Source organism: Channa argus, chromosome 14 (genome assembly GCF_033026475.1).
Source record: "Channa argus isolate prfri chromosome 14, Channa argus male v1.0, whole genome shotgun sequence".
Taxonomy (NCBI): Eukaryota; Metazoa; Chordata; class Actinopteri; order Anabantiformes; family Channidae; genus Channa; species Channa argus.
Window position 1 is genome coordinate 7318425 of NC_090210.1, and position 8027 is coordinate 7326451.

The window sequence follows — 8027 nt, forward strand, 5'->3', positions numbered from 1 at the left end:
GGAGTTCCTGCTTTGACGCTCTTCGTTGCATTGCGTGTATCCTGTCTAATCAAATATGTCTCAGATCAGACAGGCTCAGTGTTTCCCTGTCCACACACACATGCACACATCAGTCTTCTTCTGTCTCATGAGGTTTTAGTTTGCTATCAAAGCGATTTCCTGTCTCAAATTTTCATCAGTAATCAAAGTTCCTGATTGAATTTGAAAAGTGAGCCCAGCTCTATAAATCACATTACATGCCTCACTCCCATCATGCCTGCTCTCATCAGCCACAGGAATGAGACGCCACCCTGGGTGTATGTCTGCGTGTGCTTTATGTGTGTGCATTGGAACAGGAAAATGGATGTTGACAGAACTGAAAAATGTTTGATCCATATGATTTTTGTTGGGACAAATAATAGAGAAGAGGAAGAAGAACGGTAAAATGACAGTAAAGATAACACACCTGAGTGTGATTATAGTGAATTTTTGTGTGTGTCAAGTGAATACCAGATGTGAGGAGTTTATTGCACCAGTGCAATTCAAATCACTGATAAAGCTACACAAATTAAATTAGGTTGATAAGGACTCTCAGATTCTTTTGTTGTTGTGTGAATTGAATACTGAACATGTCTACTGGGCACAGGCCCAGGGATCCAGAAGAAAACAGAATGTCAGACTTTCTTTGATGGTATAATAATTGTTTAGAAGAAGGTCAGTGTGATTCTGCTTGGCGGAAACAAGTTCAAGAACTGTTTGTGAAGCAGCAGCACCAACTGAAAGTACTGTTTCACCTTTAAAATGTCAAATGCCTCCTAAAAGATAAAAATGACTACAAAGGGACACAAAAAATCAATAGGAAGATATAAAATGGCTAAAACAACAAAAAATACCTACAAATAGATCCAAAGTAATGTTGAATTCTGAAGGGAAACACATGTACAGAGACATAAAATGACAACAAATATGTGCAAAGGGATACAAATTGACAACACATGTAAAACTTTTTGAAAAAATAAAAAATGCAGACAGACCCAAAAGGATGGGAAGTGACAGGATGTGACTGAGAGGACGTTTATGGTCTCTTAATTCTTAGGACATTCTGTTTAACCACGTCAGAAATCAAAAGTGTTTTTGAACACCCACGCTGAAAGCCAGCCAAGATACATTTTGGCTCACACTGCAGACAGTTTCTATTGGAAAAGTTAAAATGTTGCACTTGGTTGCTCACATGAGAAGTGCTACAAATGGCATTAGAGCTGAAGAAAGAAAGCTTTTGCACAGGCGGCCAATCACAGCCTGCAGTGGTTGAGTATCAGATCTCTGCTTTAGGAAAGTTAAGGGTCAGACTCTTAACTAGTGCTTTTGATACTACCAGACCATCCAACGTGCACTTTGAAAGCGTGTAAACCCTGTTTAATGGCTGTAAAAGAGTCTTTTTTCATAATCTATTAAAGATTTTGGTCATGAAATAGCTAAATCTGTAGTATTTCCAAATGGAGTCTGATCCAAGTCAAATAGGTAAACAGAAAAACCGAATCAGCAGGAAAACTGTGTGTATTCAATAGCTGTCACCAACTTAAATTTGTAACAGATTCAGAAATGTAGCAGAAGCAGAGGAGAAACAGAATAAGAGCGGAGGAGAATAAATAATGTCTGAGTTTTAAAAAAAAAAGGTGAAGAAAACCTAGGAGGGGTTTGGAGAGACTGAGATAATATTGACCACATAATCCCTTACAGATGTGGAAATCACTGCTTAATGCCTAGCAAGCGTGACAGGCTGAACCACTATTGGATGACTCAAGACACACTGCGACCAAGCACAAACTTGATCTTACTCAAGTAGTGCTCCCTATTGACAGAAATAAAATGATGAAAATCTAAAATTAGAGCAAGACCACATCTGCTGGTCTATAAATTACAAAAACAGATACACAAAGGCTCTCAATTCTCCAGGGCACAGTGAGTCCCAAAGTCTAAAGTGTCAGTCTCTATGTTAGTGTCCTGGTTTAAGTGTAACCAACAGTTAATATCGTCCTACTCACAAATGTTCTTCTCCTCCGTGAAACCCTGTTATGAACAACCGGTTGCAGAGTGTTGCATGATTCCCTGTCCCTGTTGCCTATGTGTGTATGTGTGGAGACACATGAATGATCTTTTGTACACACCACGTGTTTATGTTGGTTTCTGTTCCTGTATAATCAAGCACAGCTCTTCGTGTGCCATCAGTCAAGCGTTGATGTTACGGGGAACAACTGACAAACCACAGCAACCGCTTCATGTACAGATACAGGAGAAGGTGAAGAAACTCATCAGAAATGTGGTAATCTGAGGATAATGTCATGTCTTGTGAAAATATATGTCTTTGTGGTTTACATATACACTGTTTTGTGTATCATCAAAGCATCAAAACAATATGGTTGTATTCTGCACATCACTGTGCACTATTTTGCTCCTTTCATCATCCTTTGCTTTCTCTTCATCCTCAGCTACAGTAGTTTTCTCCCAGTTTTACATCTACTGTATTGAGGATATGAAGCAATAAAGCTGCTCTTAAAGTCCTACAATTGCCACCAACTCTTTTGCTTAACAGATATTTGTGTGAATTTAAGGGATTGTCGATGTATAATGTGTCTAAACTGTAATTCTGAATAATTAAATTGTTAATTATTTCGAAATTACTTGAGAATTTTTTTAAAATATGCTAATTAGAAAATCACTGCAAGGAGCACGAACAACAATGGAAATGATGGAAAAGCCCCTGTCAGCAAAACACTAACACAAGTAGAATAGTAAAAAAAAAAAATCAGAAATCGCATGCATTACCTAGCTCATTTCCCAAACCACAAAGGAAGTGTCAGTAAATGTGTGTCCCACTTGTGTCTGTCACTTTTTAGTGTCCCCCGGAAGCATTGTAGACAACTGTCATGTAGATACTGTAGCAATGTCTCCAGGTGCCACTAGAAACTGACAAACATTTAAATTTGTAGATGTATTTTTACTCGCTCCGTAAAACATTTACATACTCCTTGCAGTGCTTTTCTTCATATGGTTATGTTGTAGCTTTTTACAGCAAATTGATGCAGTTTTTATTTTTTAGAAATTACTCCATATTGTGCTGAATTCTGGCTATAGACTATGGAATTCTACAAAAAGACACAAACTGGTTTTCTACTATTAAAAAACCACCTTCACTTTATTATGATGCCTCTCCTCCCCCAGATCAACGCCCCCACATTCCTCCAGCCTGTTTGTCATCTACATAATGGTTGCCATTGACAAGAGGGCATGTCTACTTGGCATTGATTGGTGGCGGCCTCTGTGGATACGTCTAGTGACATAAGAGAAACAGAACATGGGTAAGTGCTGCTGGTTGTGCATCTGTGCGTGGGTGTGCTTATAAAATTACAGGGTACGAGTAAGGAAAGTTCATGCTGTGCAGAGAAATGGCATAAGTTTAGAGTGCATCAAAATGATGAAATAGTAAAAAAATATATATAAATATATAATACATTTCGAACACTTTACTTTGAAAAGGTAAGAAACAAAAGAATTACAAAAAGAACTGGCCAGTTTGTGTGACAGGCTGGTCAATGAGTTGAAGTTGATAAGAAGGATTTTTTAGTTGTTTTGTAATCAAAACCAGCTGATCCAAAACCAGCTGATCCAAATGTCCGACACTAAAAAGTGGCGGAGATTTAGATTTGTAAATGTATATACAATTATTGTGTTGTGCCTTTTTGCAGCGTGATTCTTAATGCTGTGCTCTGAAATTGGTGACGTTGTTTTTATATATCTGGTTGTGTTTTCTCAGGTGCTTTGAGCTCACGGCCACTGTACAAAACCTTGGGAGAAAGAAAACACATATGAACACCTGCTAAATCTTTGCCAATGCAGCTTTCCAAGACGATGTAAAATCTTTCATTTTCATCTTTCAACATATCTGTTTAATGTACTGTTTTATTTTGTTTGTTGTTTTCAATATTTTACAAATTGATTGTATTGTTTTAAAGTACACATTTTTTCTCATTCATTTTTGTCTGTCACTATATATTTTATCTGTTCTTAAATTGTTTTTAACTTTTCACATTTATTCTGTTGCACCAAATAGTCATCAATTTCCAAAACACTTATAATTGCAGACATTTTTGCAAATAGTATGAATACAAATAAATAAATAATTTATAAACTACTGACTTAAATTCTCCTGATTTAAATTTATATATATATATACACATATACATATATTGTATATATAGTAAATATGTGTGTGTATATATATAAAGAGAGAGAGAGAGAGAGAGAGACAGAGAGAGAGTGACAGAGACAGAGAGATTGAGAGGGAAAAAAAGCTGGTGGGTTTTAGTGTAAAACCACAAACACATGGTTTGTAAAATGTCATGGAAAACCAACAGAATCTTTGAATGTATACCAACACACAGATACACTATCGATAACCGCGTGCACTTGGCACACACTGTAATAGCTGATGTTCGACCAAACAAGATGGGTTACTAAGAGACTTTGTGCAAGTGCTGACTCAAACACTACTTGTGGTTCAGAAAAAATGAAATCCAGTCTCTCATAATGTCCTACTCTGTCACCTCTGGATGTGATATAACTAAATGTTTGCATTTGTTTGTGCGTGTGTGGTTGTGTGCACACATACATTACAAAGCACCAATACAGAGCTAAGAGTAGGCAGCTGAGGCTCTAAATCAGTTATGTGCGTACTAACAGAGGTTTGACCCAAATAACGGTGTAATTTATGAAGGCTTTTAGGCTCCCAGGCAGCCATGGAAATAGAACAGAGAATAATGTGAGTCTGACCGTGGCTATATCACTTCAGTTTATGTCCTAGTCTTTTACTAGGACACACGTCCGTGGTTCTTAATGATACAGAGACTGTAAACACAAAGTTAATGGATACTGGGTGTGCAAAGATGTGCTCAGCTGCAAATGCACAATTATGGACGTGCTCACAAACGAGGGTATTAAACAGGTGCACTTACTGACAGGTACAATTATGAATTGAGATGCAATTGAAAAGAGAAGCAGTGGTACAAATGAGGGAGATATAGTGATAGAGGCTTCGAGGAACAGATGGATGGATGGACGAGGAGAGACAGACTGAAGCACAGAGATCATTAGTACTCCACTGTAAGGTGCTGGCCCCAGGCAGGGTTAGAAGCTGAAATGGACTGTTAGCAGCTGCTGGAGGAGATGACATCTCAGACGGACCCAAAGGATGAGTTAAGACATCCCAAGTGTGTGTGTGTGTGTGTGTGTGTGTGTGTGTGTGTGTGTGTATGTGTGTGTGTGTGTGTGTGTGTGTGTGTGTGTGTGTGTGTGTGTGTGTGTGTGGATGCATATAATCCTGTCTGCTGTACTGGGTCATTTGCCTTCATGTTTGAAGTAGAGCTGCAGCTCTAAGGATCAGGCTTTTGTCACATCGCCGCAGATCAGAACATGAAGAAAGAAGTTGCTGTAAGAAAAGAATGAACAAATGAGTAGACATGAGACCTTTTCTATTCTTTTTTTCTTTTGTTCTTTCTTTCTCGTGTTCATCTTAAAATTATGTTTTGAGGTTTTGGCTAATGATCTGCCATGAATGATTTAAGCGAGATCCCCATTAACACCTACACCTCTCTTTGTGTAGAAAGCTACAGTACAGCAAACATCTGGAAAGAAAGTTCATATACATCCATTCCAAGCCTTCCTGATATCTATAATTACCAAAAAAGTAACAGTGTAATGGATGGTGGTTGATCTGTGATCATTTTAGTATAATCCTCCTATAAAACATCTTACTACAGGCAACTCCATCAATCCATCCATTCTCTTTAACTGCTTATCCCGTTCAGGTTGGTGCCTATCCAAGCTTTTTCAATTTATTTATTTTTGTTTTATTTCTCTTGACATTATCATTTTCCCAAATTTCTATTTTCTTCACATACACTGAAATGCAAGCTGATGTTTTCAAATCTATCCAGTCTGAACTGGATGACAGAAAAAACTCGCATAGTATGCATGCAAACCAAAACAATCACACACTCAGAAAACTAACAGTCCATTGAAATAGAGCCATGGAAAATGGAGAAACGGCCAGTACGTCAGTAAAGACATTACACTATTCTTTTTGTCATCTGATACACAGTCAGATGATTTACTTAATGCTGTCTACAGACCCATAACAGGCAGACAGAGGGAACAGGAAGACAGGAGAGCAAAGGGGGAAAGAAGAGCACCTATTTGTGCATTTACATGTTTTTTTCTGACTTATCATCAAGCCAATTAGGTCCTGCTTTCTGCTGATAAGGTCAGCTGTCAGTCTAGTCTTATTTATAAGCGTGGACACACACACAGACACACACACACACATACACAAACACTGTTGTACACACACACTGATTCTTTAGCTGATTTTGCATCCAAGGACCAAGCACATATTAAAAAATAATAGGCTCCTGGGTGCAGACAGGAGCAGGGTCCCCCACCCTTTCTTATTTGTCATTTTGTGTTAATTTTATGTCTTTTTATGGAATTTTGGTCATTTTGTCTGTCAATTTTACGTCTTTTTGGAGTTTGGTGTCCATTTTTGGTCATTTTCTAACTCTTTTAGTTAATTTAGATAATGAAAATACCCACGGGCTCCTGACGTCTAGGGCTTCTAGGCCTGTGCCAGGTGGACCTGTTTAATAATCTCACCATGACTAGGACACTTACCATACATACACATGTACATAAATAAATTTCTGTGCATCACACATGGATACTATTTTATTTAATAGAAAGCATATTCCCACTCTCTGGCCATGACTTCACTTTTTTCTTTGAATTTATGTAATGTATTCTAAAAATCCCCTTCTTGTAGGATACATGAGGGGGAAGAAATCATAAACTCATGAGTCATAAACTGCAAATTTAATTATAAACTGCATCTACCCCTATGGAATCACCCGTCTGAACTCTGCTCTGTAACACTGACACTAATAGTCAAGTGTTTTCTACAGAGAAATGTTCCCACATGCAGGTGCCAGGCCTTGTCATTCTGACATATTCATTCTGATAGCAAAGAGGGTGCATAAAAGGTATTGCCAAAAGCTGAGTGTTTGTTAAATGAAGATGAATGCGATGGTTTGGATTGAAGGTGATATTTTATTTAGGATCAGATGCTCTCTGTTTGGTAATGCAACAGCCACTCTCACAACAACATGACAGCCCAGGGAAATGGATATTGATTAGAAAAGGTTGATGTTTTTTTTCCCCCTTACTCTCCATCCATATTCGCCCCCTCTCTCTCTTGCTGTTTTGTAATACTCTCTCCCCATGCTCAGCTGTCTCAGAATTTCCCTCCTTCTCTTCGTCTCTCTTCGTTTGTTGTCAGGCTGCACTGTGTTATGTGGTGTTACGTGCTATAAAGCATGATGGATGGTTATTGCTGATTTCACACTCCCAGAGCTGAAGCTTGGCTTTAAGGACACCTGATCAAATTTTAGTCATGTACATGTAATTTTGTGTATATGTATGCATGCATGTGTTTGGTGTGTGTGTTTGCTTCGGTGTGGGTATTTAACAAATTAATGGCAGTGTATATGAGAAAACACAGCCTTGTAACACTAAAGCCTAAAGAAGGTTCTCAAATAAGTTGATTGAATGAGGCTTCAGACATGTATGGATATGCTTAAAACTACAAGAACATCAACAGCAGTCTCCCTTCTAAAGTTAGAATTAACTTAATTTTTGAGGCTGCAGTATAAGAAACGTGGCCCCTAAAACCAATAAGAGACAGCTTAGTTTATTGTGCTGTACCAATCCATAACTCACAGCAATTAAACTAGAATAACACATTGTGATTGTAAGCCTCCCTGAACCAATTAAGTTTTAGTTTACATGCGTTTCTGTCCAGACTCATGTCACATCCCATTCATATATGTGTCCAAGTGAATGTTTGTCCCAGATATAATAAAATTCCCTCCAGAAATTTCTAAGATAGCATTGACAAGAAATGGGTGGACATGAATTTCTAGTGAGTTTGACCTTTGATG